The sequence below is a fragment of the Polypterus senegalus genome, chromosome 15, assembly GCF_016835505.1.
Source record: "Polypterus senegalus isolate Bchr_013 chromosome 15, ASM1683550v1, whole genome shotgun sequence".
Lineage (NCBI taxonomy): Eukaryota > Metazoa > Chordata > Cladistia > Polypteriformes > Polypteridae > Polypterus > Polypterus senegalus.
The window spans coordinates 33,227,760-33,239,919 of record NC_053168.1 but is presented as its reverse complement, the minus strand read 5'-3'; positions in this window follow the sequence as shown (position 1 = coordinate 33,239,919).

The following is a 12,160-nucleotide window of genomic DNA, read 5'->3' as shown; positions in this document are numbered from 1 at the left end:
CCAATTTGCAATGTTTAACACTTCATACAAAGTACTAAATTAACAGACTACTCACACGGATGCTAGGCGGAGCACTGACTCAGAATTCAGCTCTGTATGATGTTGCGCCTACACTCTCACCAAGCCTCGCCGGAAATGCCACAGACAAGAAATTTCGTTATACCGAAATTTACATTTTGTTAAAACAAAATTTGTTTAACACGATGTTGTATGAATGTTTGTTTGGCCCAGCAAAAATGATTTGTTATGCTGAAAATTTCATTATTTCAGTATTCGCTATAATGTATAGACATTAAACATTTGTAATGAAATGCTTTAAGTTTGATTTTATATATATCTTATCTATGTATCTATATATCTATTTAAGACGTATACAGTATTTGTTTAATTTACACATTGAGAGGAGTATGACACGATTACCAGAAGATAACATGTTGTAACATTTTGGTGAAAGAAGTAAATCTTAACTGAAAGTAGGTTCATCCAATCAGATCTGACTTACTCATTGGGATCAAGAACGTCCTCAGGTAGTTAAAATGCCAGTTTTCTAGTCAGGGATGCTGCCATTATACTAGTACAGGGTGTCACAGGGCAGACTGCTTTGCCATGATAAATATGAGAAATACGAGACTGCAGAAGCTACAGTTGATAGTTTAAATAAATTTAACAATAAAGTGCAGACTAAAGGCTTTAAGATTTTAGCATTACTGTAATGTTAGACACAAACATGTTTCTGATTCCACAAATCTACACAGTTACTTATATTTATAACCAAAGTTGAAACTTCTCTAGACAAATTTTTGGGTACATTTTGATGAAAGCATATTTAATGCATTAGAAAGGAGTGTAAATTATGTGCTTTTTAGTATCCCAAACTTCACATTAAATGTAATTAATCATGTCACCTGCATTTCATTAGATTTCCTCTTCTGTTTTATTTTGTATATTCAGGTGATGCACAGGCTCCGGCTAAGCAGATTGACTCATTAGGTATGTTAAAGTAATGTACAGCAGTTGAGTAATGTTACATAGCTTCAAGTAATATTCCCTTTTATTTCAAATTTAGGGTAAAAAATAAACCAGTCATTCTAGTTTAATTTAAATGTATTTTTTTAAGTTCTAAAATTACTAGTCTGGGCAGCAGGAAGGTGCAAAGGTAGATTCTGCTACCTCACAAGTACACAGTCCTGGGTTCCAATTATAGTCTGCTCACATGTTCTGTGTTTTTTTCTTGAGTCCTCAGGTTTTCTCCCACATCCCAAAGATGTTATACTCAAGATAAATGGTGACTTCAAATTGACCCTATCTGAAAGAGTGTTTATTAAATGTCCCCTTAGATGGACTGGCATCCCATCATGCACTGGTCCCTCCCTTGTGCCCATTGTTCCTGGGATAGGATAATCTCTGAATCTGGTATCCATGAACAGAATTAAGTGGATTTGATGACAGTTCAGTGGATGGACAGACATTATAAGTCTTAAGTGCATTCAAGTGTTTTAATTTGTCATATTGCCTGGTTGGATGAAGGAGCCTGTAATCTATAAATTAATACATTTCTGATCAACTTTATTGTAGCATAATAATACTGAATAAACTGATACACAAAGTTCATTCCTCTAGTGCTACTCACTTGCACTGAACTATCATTCTTCGGAGGGCAGTATGGCCTAGTTTCTACAGCACAAGAGTTTAAAAAAACAGGGCCACACACAAATTTGAGCAAGCCATTTAGTATGCCTGAACTCTGCTTTTTAAAAATAGTCAGGATACCATTGTGCTACTACACCATACTTATAAATGCACACTGGGATGGTGTAAACTATAGAATAGGTGCTAAATAAAATTATGTCTTTAGCATAACATTGTCAAACCAGATTAAGTCAGTTGATTTTGGTTAAATATGAAAGTGTAGGCTACTGGTAGCATTTTTAAGTGGAGCCTCACAAGTGGAACTGTAAATATAAAGTACTGTACTATACAGTACCCTGTATGTACTATAATATAATACTAGGGGGTTCTGCTCGCCAAAGGCCTGCGTTACGTGCCAGCCACTTCATGTCTCTGCCGCTCGCCTATGTGGATTTCACGTTCACCAAACAACAAATCTTTTAGTTCTCACAGATACACCACTTCATTGGGAAGAAACACTACTTTTCCCTGACGAATTAGATGATCTACAAGTCTTTGATTTAAAGTTTATATTCGAACAATATATTCAATCTCTTTTCGCTGTTCCGTTGTTTCACCGAGTAATAATTTCCATTTGTTTGAGCTAATGCGATCTTTACTATTATTTTTTTGAGACTTTCGAATTTTTGTACTTTCATTATCTCTAACCTGCTCTGCATGGGTATCACGACAACATTTTTGAATTCTTTATGACGTTCTACTTGGTCATATACTCTGTCTTTTATTTCCGGCCCCGGGCGTGGTTAAATCTCTTGGCAAAAAATCTCCTCTTGCGGCACATGAAAGTATTTCTCTGAAAAAGTCACATCTTGTCCCAGGCTAAAAAGTCTCGTCTCATCCCAGGATTTTTTTTTATATAACAGAGAGATATAATATAAGTACCCTGCTTGAACTGTTGATGTATTTATCTCTACCATAGCAATTTTAATGATCAGAATGGAATTAAATGTATTTGTCTTTCCTCTTGAAAAATGAGATGCTCCAGGCTTAGTGATGTAAGATTTGGACATGTTTACTGTTTCCCAACTTGCTGATCTGACTGACTTACACCACACTTTCCTAAAAAGGTTCTAAAATAGAAGCTATTTATCTTGGAGACTTGTTGAGATTTATGTAAAATTCGCACATATTAACAACAAAGTGAACCAAATTATTCAAATACCTTTGGAATGTGGGAGAAAAACCCTACACATACAAGAGGAGAATGAGCAAGATGCGCATAGACAGCACACAGGCACAAAATTTGAACACTAGACCTTTAGTCCCAGAGTTAACATTGCTAACCCTAGCCATCAATATAGAACGTATCATACAGTGTTTATCTTAAAGCATATTGATATTCTGTACTAACATCTGCCTGTATAATACCTGTTTTAAAACATAAATTAATGAATTCAATCAACAGTTATATCCATGCTTTCTTTTTAACTTTGATCTGAAAATGTATTTAAAAGTATTTTAATAAAATATTATTTTTAGATAATGGACATCAACCAGTAGATCCTTCAGGTATGTAACAGCAGTGCAAATCACTGAGCTGCCCTAGCCATCAATGTATTTATTACACAGTGTTTATCTTAAAACATATCAATATTCTGTAAATTATATTAACTAAAATTTCTCTGTGTAATACACATTTTCAGATTAATAAACTTAAATCAATAATTATTTATCAGCTTTCTTTTTAACTTTATCTTGAAAATGTACTGATAAATATTTTCAATAAAATATTATTTTTAGATAATGGACATCAGTCAGTACATTCTTCAGGTATGTAATAGCAATGCTAATCATTGTGCTGCCCTTAGCTATTGATGTATTACATACCATTTAGAGTTTATCTTAAAGCATATTAATATTCAATACACTCGTATTAACCAAAATCTGTCTGTGTAATACCTGTTTTAAATATGTCAATAAACTGAACCAATATGTATATACTGTACCTGTTTTGTTTTTAACTTTGATTTGAAAACATACTTATGAATATTTTAACAAAATATTATTTTTTAGATAATGGACATCAACCAGTAGATTCTTCAGGTATGTAACAGCAGTGCTAATCACTGAGCTGCCCTAGCCATCAATGTATTACACAACATTCAGTGTTTATCTTAAAACGTATCAATATTCTGTAAATTATAACAAAAAATTGTCTGTGTAATACACATTTTTAAACATAAATTAATAAATTAAATCAATAATTGTTTATCAGTTTTCTTTTTAACTTTATCTTCAAAATGTACTTATAAATATTTTTAATAAAATATTCTTTTTTAGATAATGGACATCAGTCAGTACATTCTTCAGGTATGTAATAGTATTGCTAACCACTGTGCTGCCCTTAGCTATTGATGTATTACATACAATTTAGAGTTTATCTTAAAGCATATTAATATTCTATACACTTGTATTAACCAAAATCTGTCTGTGTAATATCTGTTTTTAAACACAGATCAATAAACTTAATCAATGTGTATATACCTGCTTTCCTTTTAACTTCAAATTGAAAACATAGTTATGAATAATTTAATAAAATATTATTTTTTAGATAATGGACATCAACCAGTAGATTCTTCAGGTATGTAACAGCAGGGCTAATCACTGAGCTGCCCTAGCCATCAATGTATTACACAACATTCAGTATCTTTAAGCATATTAATATTCTGTAAATTATATTAACTATAATCTGTGTAATAACTGTTTTAAATATAAACTAATAAATAAATCAATAATTATTTACCTGATTTCCTTAGAACTTTGATTTGAAAATGTGTAAATATTTTAATAAAATATTATTTTTCAGATAATGGACATCAGCTGTTAGGTATGTAAAGATCAATTCTTAGGATTTAATGAAATTTTCTAAAATGTGTTTAAGATTATTTGTTCTGCATATAATTTAATACTTTCAATTATTCACATTAGTTCTTTTCAAATGTTCAGTCTATCTGATTCATTATTTTAGATAATGGACATCATTCAGTAGATGTGACCTATGTAGATTTGTCAGGTATGTAAAGTCCTGAGAATTGAATGTGTTAAATGTTCTATATTGTGTTTAAAATTCATTTAATTAATTTAATCAGGTTCAATTTATTCAATTTTACAATCTATTTGATTTTATATTTTAGATAATGGGCATAAGCCAGTGGACGTTACGCACTTAGAACCCCTAGGTAGGTACAGACCAGGTCTTTATCAACTGCATACACATCATCATGGTGTGATCTGCTGCCTTTGAAAACACACAAAAACAAAAGAATCAAGTGCCAATCTGTCCATCTCTCCTGTCATGTGTAGTCTGTGAAATTTACTTGAGGAAACGTATAAGGAAATGCTAAAAAGTACCAAAATTGTACATACAGATACTAAAAACAGGACATCAATAATCAATTTGTGATTTCTTATTCTAGTATTTTACTTTCCTTTGCTTTGTATAAACTGTTGTGATATTTTGGCATATTTCTGTTACTTGTTTAAAATTTATTTTTTGATATAGGATTTTTTTTGCTTCAAAAGGCATTGTCATTTTATGAATCATTGTCATGCGACCCACTAAATGTTTCATAAATAAAACAAGGTGGCACATTACAGTCATTGCCTAGATATTCACAGCTATTGTGACAGATAGGGGGCGCTGTCTTCCTCTTGAACCCTCAGATCAGACGCCAAGTCCAATAGTTGACTTTATTAATAAACAACAGTGCACAAAGCATCCTCCACTCCACAATACTCATTAAATAAATCCAATACACAATAAACAATTCCTCCACTCTCCCAGACGCGTTGCCACCCTTCCACCCAGCTCAGCTCAACTCTGGGATCTCCCACAGTCCTTTATATAGTTCGTGACCCGGAAGTGCTCCTGAAACCATGTCCATGTGACTTCTCAGCACTTCCGCGTTAGATCTAAAAGTCTTCTTTTCATCCTGGAAGCAAGTCTGTCTTTTTGTTCACGTGACTATGATGCACTTCCGGGTTGTACTGTATGTGAAAGTCTCGCTGCTCCTCACTGCAGCGCCTTCTAGGAGCGCCTGTGGTATCCAGCAGGGCTGTGGATGAAAACTCCAATGTCCATAATTCCCTGCTGGCATTCGGGGCACCTCCATGCTGCAGGGAGGGCTCCATCTGGCGGCCTGGGGGTATTGGCCAGGATGACTGGCCGGCCATAGTCCACACTATGTTTTTGGTTTCAAGTTTGTTTTACTGATCAGTTTTGCAAATGACTTTTGATTTTGACTTTTGTCTGGTGCCTGAGATTTCTGGTCTTGACCTCAGTTTGTGTATTTTTACAATCCCTTAACTGACCCATTATCCCCTAATTCTTCCATTAACAATAACACTAAAAAGACAATGAAATTAAGGGAGAAATACTTTGATTCCTTTATACATTAAATGGAGAACTTCCTCTCCTTACACATCTCGATGAAACTATGCTTTTTTTGGGAAACCCAATTCCTGGAAACGTTTGTATTCATATACAGTAATTTATTGAGGTGGTGCATAGGGTAGTATTGCCATTCATCTGGATCCTAGCTAGAGTCCTGGTTGGGATCTGGTTGGTGTGCATTTTGCCTGCACTCTCTGTGCTCACAAGAGTTCTTTTTAGAGACTAACATGTTGCCCCAACTCTAGACATCCTGATATTGGCCCAGTATAAGGCAATGTGGATTTGAACCTGAGTGTGCTATATAATGGACCACAGTCTCCTCCAGGATTGGTCCTGCCATGGAAAAAGTGGGCTCAGTATTGGATCCATTTATGCTGTAATTTAATGACGTAACAGTGTTCAGCATAACAAGTCTATAAAAATCTTTCATTCATATATAGTGCTCTTCCTTTTAAAATTATGTTTCTTTCTAATATTTTAATTTTAGATAATGGACATCAGCCAGTCTCTGCAGGTATGTACAGTGCAGGCCATCGAGTTAAAAAATATAGATTAATGCATATGCAGTATTGCTGGGTAATCACGGTTTTTTCAGTTTTAAGTTTATAATTTTGATTAAGCAAAATAAAGAATGAGTGTTATAAACTAAATCTGCTTATAGTAACATTACTTTCATTTATTGAATAAATGTATCATTTATCTTATTTATGAGGGACTGATTTTTATGTTATTTTTTAGATAATGGACATAAGCCAATTGAGACTTCCATGGTTGATTCTGCAGGTACGTAACAATCAACATATCAAGGTAGAAAGTCAACATGTTACCTTAGTTCCCATCATGAACAGCGTCAGTGTAGTACACAGGCAGTCCTGGACATCTAAGGGCATTACAGACCCATTATTGCTCAATTTCACGTGTCGCTGCTGCACGATACACATCTCAGAATTTTTTTTTACAACATGTGGCCACAAATGTTTATGTCATCATATGCACAAAAGCCCATTCTTTTGTCAAAATCTGCCAATTTTATTTTTTTTTTATTACAGTTACATGGAGTTATTGTAATGTGTCCTGAAGTGTTAAATTGGTTAACAGATTAGGTTAAGTACACTATTATCCCAGAGGGAAATTTGTTTGCAGTTGCAGGAAAACACAAATAGATAAATAAAAGGCACAACATTTGACCACCGATGTTATTGCATATACACACACTCAAGATTAGTACAAAGAATAATCATTTCTTTCAACAATACACAAAATAACACTGAATAAAACATTTAACATCCCTACAAGTAATAGAATTTAAAGTACTTATAGCTCTTTTGCTAACAAATTGGAGGTTCTCACATCTTGGATCAACCAGTGACACTTACTGTCAAGGTCACTCATAGGTGGGACCCAAGAGTTTTGAGATTTGTAAACACATCCATAGAGATTGAGTGCAATTAAATTTGTGTACCTTCTGAATATGGAGGAACCTGTTCAGGCAAACACTGAACTTGGGCAACAGCCTGTTCATGGAGTAGAAAGAAGAGTAAGGATGAGTAGCAGAGATATGGGAGCAAGACAGCAAAATGGAAAAGGATGAAGTGCGAGCCACATTTAAGGACCATGTCATTAACCATGGCCTTACAATGGCAGAGGCTGATTGTCCTATCTACACATTCCATGCTTGGCTCTTTTGTTTTAGCTTCAGACTGGAATGTAAAACCTTCACCTGCAGAATGTCTGCATAATTTTCAGTTTGATACAAAATAACTAGAAAAATAACAGTTAAAACCTAATATGTGTTATTTAGAGTTTCTTAAAGCATATTAATATTCTATACACTCATATTAAGCAACATCTGTCTGTGTAATACCTGTTTTACATAAATCAATAAACTGAATCAATGTGTATACAGTATACCTGCTTTCTTTTTAACTTTGATTTGAAAACATACACATTTTTAAACATAAATTAGTAAATTAAATCAATAATTATTTATCAGTTTTTCTTTTAACTTTAGTAAATGTACTTATAAATATTTTTAATAAAATATTTTTTAGATAATGGACATCAACCAATAGATTCTTCAGGTATGTAACAGCAGTGCTAATTACTGAGCTGCCCTTAGCTATGGATGTATTACATACAATTTAGGGAGTTTATCTTAATGCATATTAATATTTGACACACTCATATTAACCAAAATCAAATCTGTCTGTTTAATATCTGTTTTACATAAATCAATAAACTGAATAAATATGCATACACCTGCTTTCTTTTAAACTTCGATTTGAAAACATAGTTATGAATATTTTAATAAAATATTATTTTTTAGATAATGGACATCAACCAGTAGATTCTTCAGGTACGTATGTAACAGCAGTGCAAATCACTCAGCTGCCCTAGCCATCAATGTATTTACACAACATTCAGCATTTATCTTTAAGCTTATCAATATTCTGTAAATTATATTAACTATAATCTGTGTAATAACTGTTTTTAAATATAAACTAATAAATGAATCAATAATTATTTACCTGATTTCCTTAGAACTTTGATTTGAAAATGTATTTGTAAATATTTTAATAAAATATTATTTTTCAGACAATGGACATCACCTGTTAGGTATGTAAAAATCAATTCTTAGGATTTACTGAAATTTTCTAAAATGTGTTTAAGATTATTTTTTTGGCATATAATTTAATACTTTCAATCATTCACATTAGTTCTTTTCAAATGTTCAGTCTATCTGATTCATTATTTTAGATAATGGATATCACTCAGTATATCTGTGTAATAATTGTTTTTAAATATAAACTAATAAATGACTTAATAATTGTTTTCCTTAGAACTTTGATTTGAATTTATATTTGTAAATATTTTAATAAAATATCATTTTATAATATTATCATTACTAGAAGACTTAAATTAGAATATAAGGAACATGTTTCCAGAGTCCACTGTCATGCTGACAAAACAACTAAACATTTTGACCACCATGGTACTACACAATGTGAAAGGATTTTCTCATTTTGGTGACACTGACTTATTCATTGACAAAATAATTAAATTTTGAAGCACGAGTTAAGGGTTTCTGGTGCAAAATTTGCTTTTGTATATTGATTATGGTATTGTTCCACACCATATACACTGTTTAAACAAATGTTCCTGGAATATAAGAATGATAACTGTTTCAAGAAATAAGCTTAAGTAACTCAGAAACTGAAAGTAAACTTTTGTTTCTAGATTTCAAGTAGGCAATTTAAATCAACTTATATCCATAGATAATACAATATACACTGAATTTACTGCTCCACTGTCACTTATCTTTAGAAATACAGTACTAAGAATATAAAATGTATGCACATCTTTGGTAATAAAGGTCTTGGACGGGGTTCCAAAATTTTCTATGCTGAGGCTGCTCAAAATATTATACGTTCTTTTCTGGGCCCACCACTAATATAAACTAAAGTTTGCAAAGTGGAGCATAATATTTGGTCTTTATTACTACTAACAGTAGTCACACTGTATCATTTTGGATAAAAGGTCTATTAAATGAAAGCAATTGCTTAACTTCAGCAGACTATTAACACATGTGTGTTAAAGTGCTGTGATATATATCTTGGCCAGGGGTTCTCAACGTTTTTTCTTGCTGTACTTGCTCGAAGAAATGAAATGTTTTCAAGTGTGGACTTTTTTTTTTTTTTGCTGTTAAATTGTTAAGTAGCCGAGGATCAGACCGCCAAGACTCGAGAGGAGTCAGATGAGGTGGCTCGGGCATCTGATCAGGATGCCTCCTGGACGCCTCCCTGGTGAGGTGTTCTGGGCACGTCCAACCGGGAGGAGGCCCCGGGGAAGACCCAGGACACGCTGGAGGGACTATGTCTCCCGGCTGGCCTGGGAACGCCTTGGGATTCTCCCGGAAGAGCTGGAAGAAGTGGCTGGGGAGAGGGAAGTCTGGGCCTCTCTGCTTAAGCTGCTGCCCCCGTGACCTGACCTCGGATATGCGGAAGAGGATGGATGGATGGATGGATTGTGAAGTATGGAATTATTACCATACACAACTAAAGGTCATTGTTCTTTTCCCCTCACGCCCCTCAGGCTTTGGTATAAATGCTTTTTTTAATGTAAAAACAGTGGTGTAGCTTGAGACGGAATAAAAAATTGAAACTCTAAAATGTCCATACTTTTAATTTATAAAAATTGCACAGTTACATATGAATTTTGATGAAAAAAATAGGAAATAACTCAAAGTACATCTTAAGGCCAAAAAAAGGGAGAAAAATAAAGTCAATGTGAAGGCCATGCCTTTTTAATGGCTGTGCGGTTCTATTTCTGTACTCAGTCTGTTACTGCATTTAATTTTAAATGAAAAAACAAACGTTAAGAAACATTGCAAATTTATATTAACTAACACTAAAATTAAATGTGTATTACTAATTTTTCTGCCTTACTCGGCGCTGTCCATGCAATGCGGTCGCAGAGAGCTTAAACAACTCGGCACATTACACAAAAACGATAAGGGGTGAGCTTTCTTAAAGGCTTTTACTGGACGTACCTACTTGTAAACTGAAATATATACAAAAGAAACATACAGGTATATACAGGTGTACAACCAAAGACAATAAAGAATGATTTACAAAGCAATACATCGCAGAGAGTATACATTAAACAATAAAGCTTTAAAAGACACTTACAGGGTGATTTCCACGGTTGGATCAAGGCAGAGAAGCGCTTAGAGGTTCAAATTGCTGCGTACCACAACTAACCAGACCCAGGGGTTTATATACCCAAAGATACGCTTTGGACGTGACCGAAATAAGAGATAAAGGGGTGCCTATGTGAGACACATGGGGTGTATTGTATTCAAATAATTATTAGGCGACTTACATAATTTATGTGAGTTTCATAGACATTTATGACACCACTGTGAGTGTGGGACGTGACTGACAGGTGTGTTAATAAATAACAAGATGAAGAGTGAACACAGCTCAACAAATAACAGCTAACAAGATGTGGGCAGAACACTAATAATTCCTACCACTCGTCATCGTTCGTCAGTCTATTTTGTTCTGAATTCATCTGACCGTTTTTGAAATGTTCTAAAAATGATGATATATCAAAAACGTGTACCAAAACTAAAAAAACAGAGACTGCAATAAGAGACAGAGCAAGACAGCACTCACATATTCAAATGCTCTCTTTCTATAAAATCCACCGGTCTTGGAGCTTCTCGATCTTAACATGAATCGGTGAGTTGCCGCCAAAGGTGAACTGTGACCTCAGACCCCACGTGACCAGCGGCAGACTTCACTAAGGCGGGAGTGGAATCTATGGAGGAATATTTCGGACAAAATGAAATAAATAAATAAATGCGTAAATAAATAAAAGTACTGTGAAATGTGAGCATAAATAAATAAATGTGTCATGAAATGAGAGCCTTAATAAATAAATATGTCATGAAATGAGAGCATAAATAAATAAATGTGTCACGAAATATGTTTTTCGTTGCTTATTTATTTATTTCATTTTGTCCGTAACATTCCTGCAAACCGTCATGAAATACGGCTTGAAATAAAACTGTCACTTTCACTCGTCAAAGTTGAGAGGGTGGGCTCTAACACGCCCTCTAGTTACTAATTGGTGAATCGATAGCACAAGAATTAATTAGAAAAATGCTTACTACTGCCGATGAAATGGATTCTGCCGAAGATATTACGTATTTCAGAGAGAGAATTGAAGATTTACAATGAAAGAAATTACAATGTTGGCGGCCCTTTTAGACTCCGATATAGATGAAACTGATTTTGAAATTATCGAAGAACAGGTGGAACGGACTCTACTACACTCCAGTTCAGGTGATGCAGTTCTCTGCTCTGGACGTCCAACCTTTGACATTCCAGCTGAGTCAATAGAACACCTTCTGTTATGCGGTTTAAAAGTACAACAGATTGCAGATCTATATGGTGTATCGGAGAAGACGATCACAAGGCGAATGAGCCAGTTTGATATACGGTAAGCTGCAACGGCTGTATTAGTTTAGGTACTTTGACATGGAATGCCCAAAGCAGCTCCAACTAATATTTT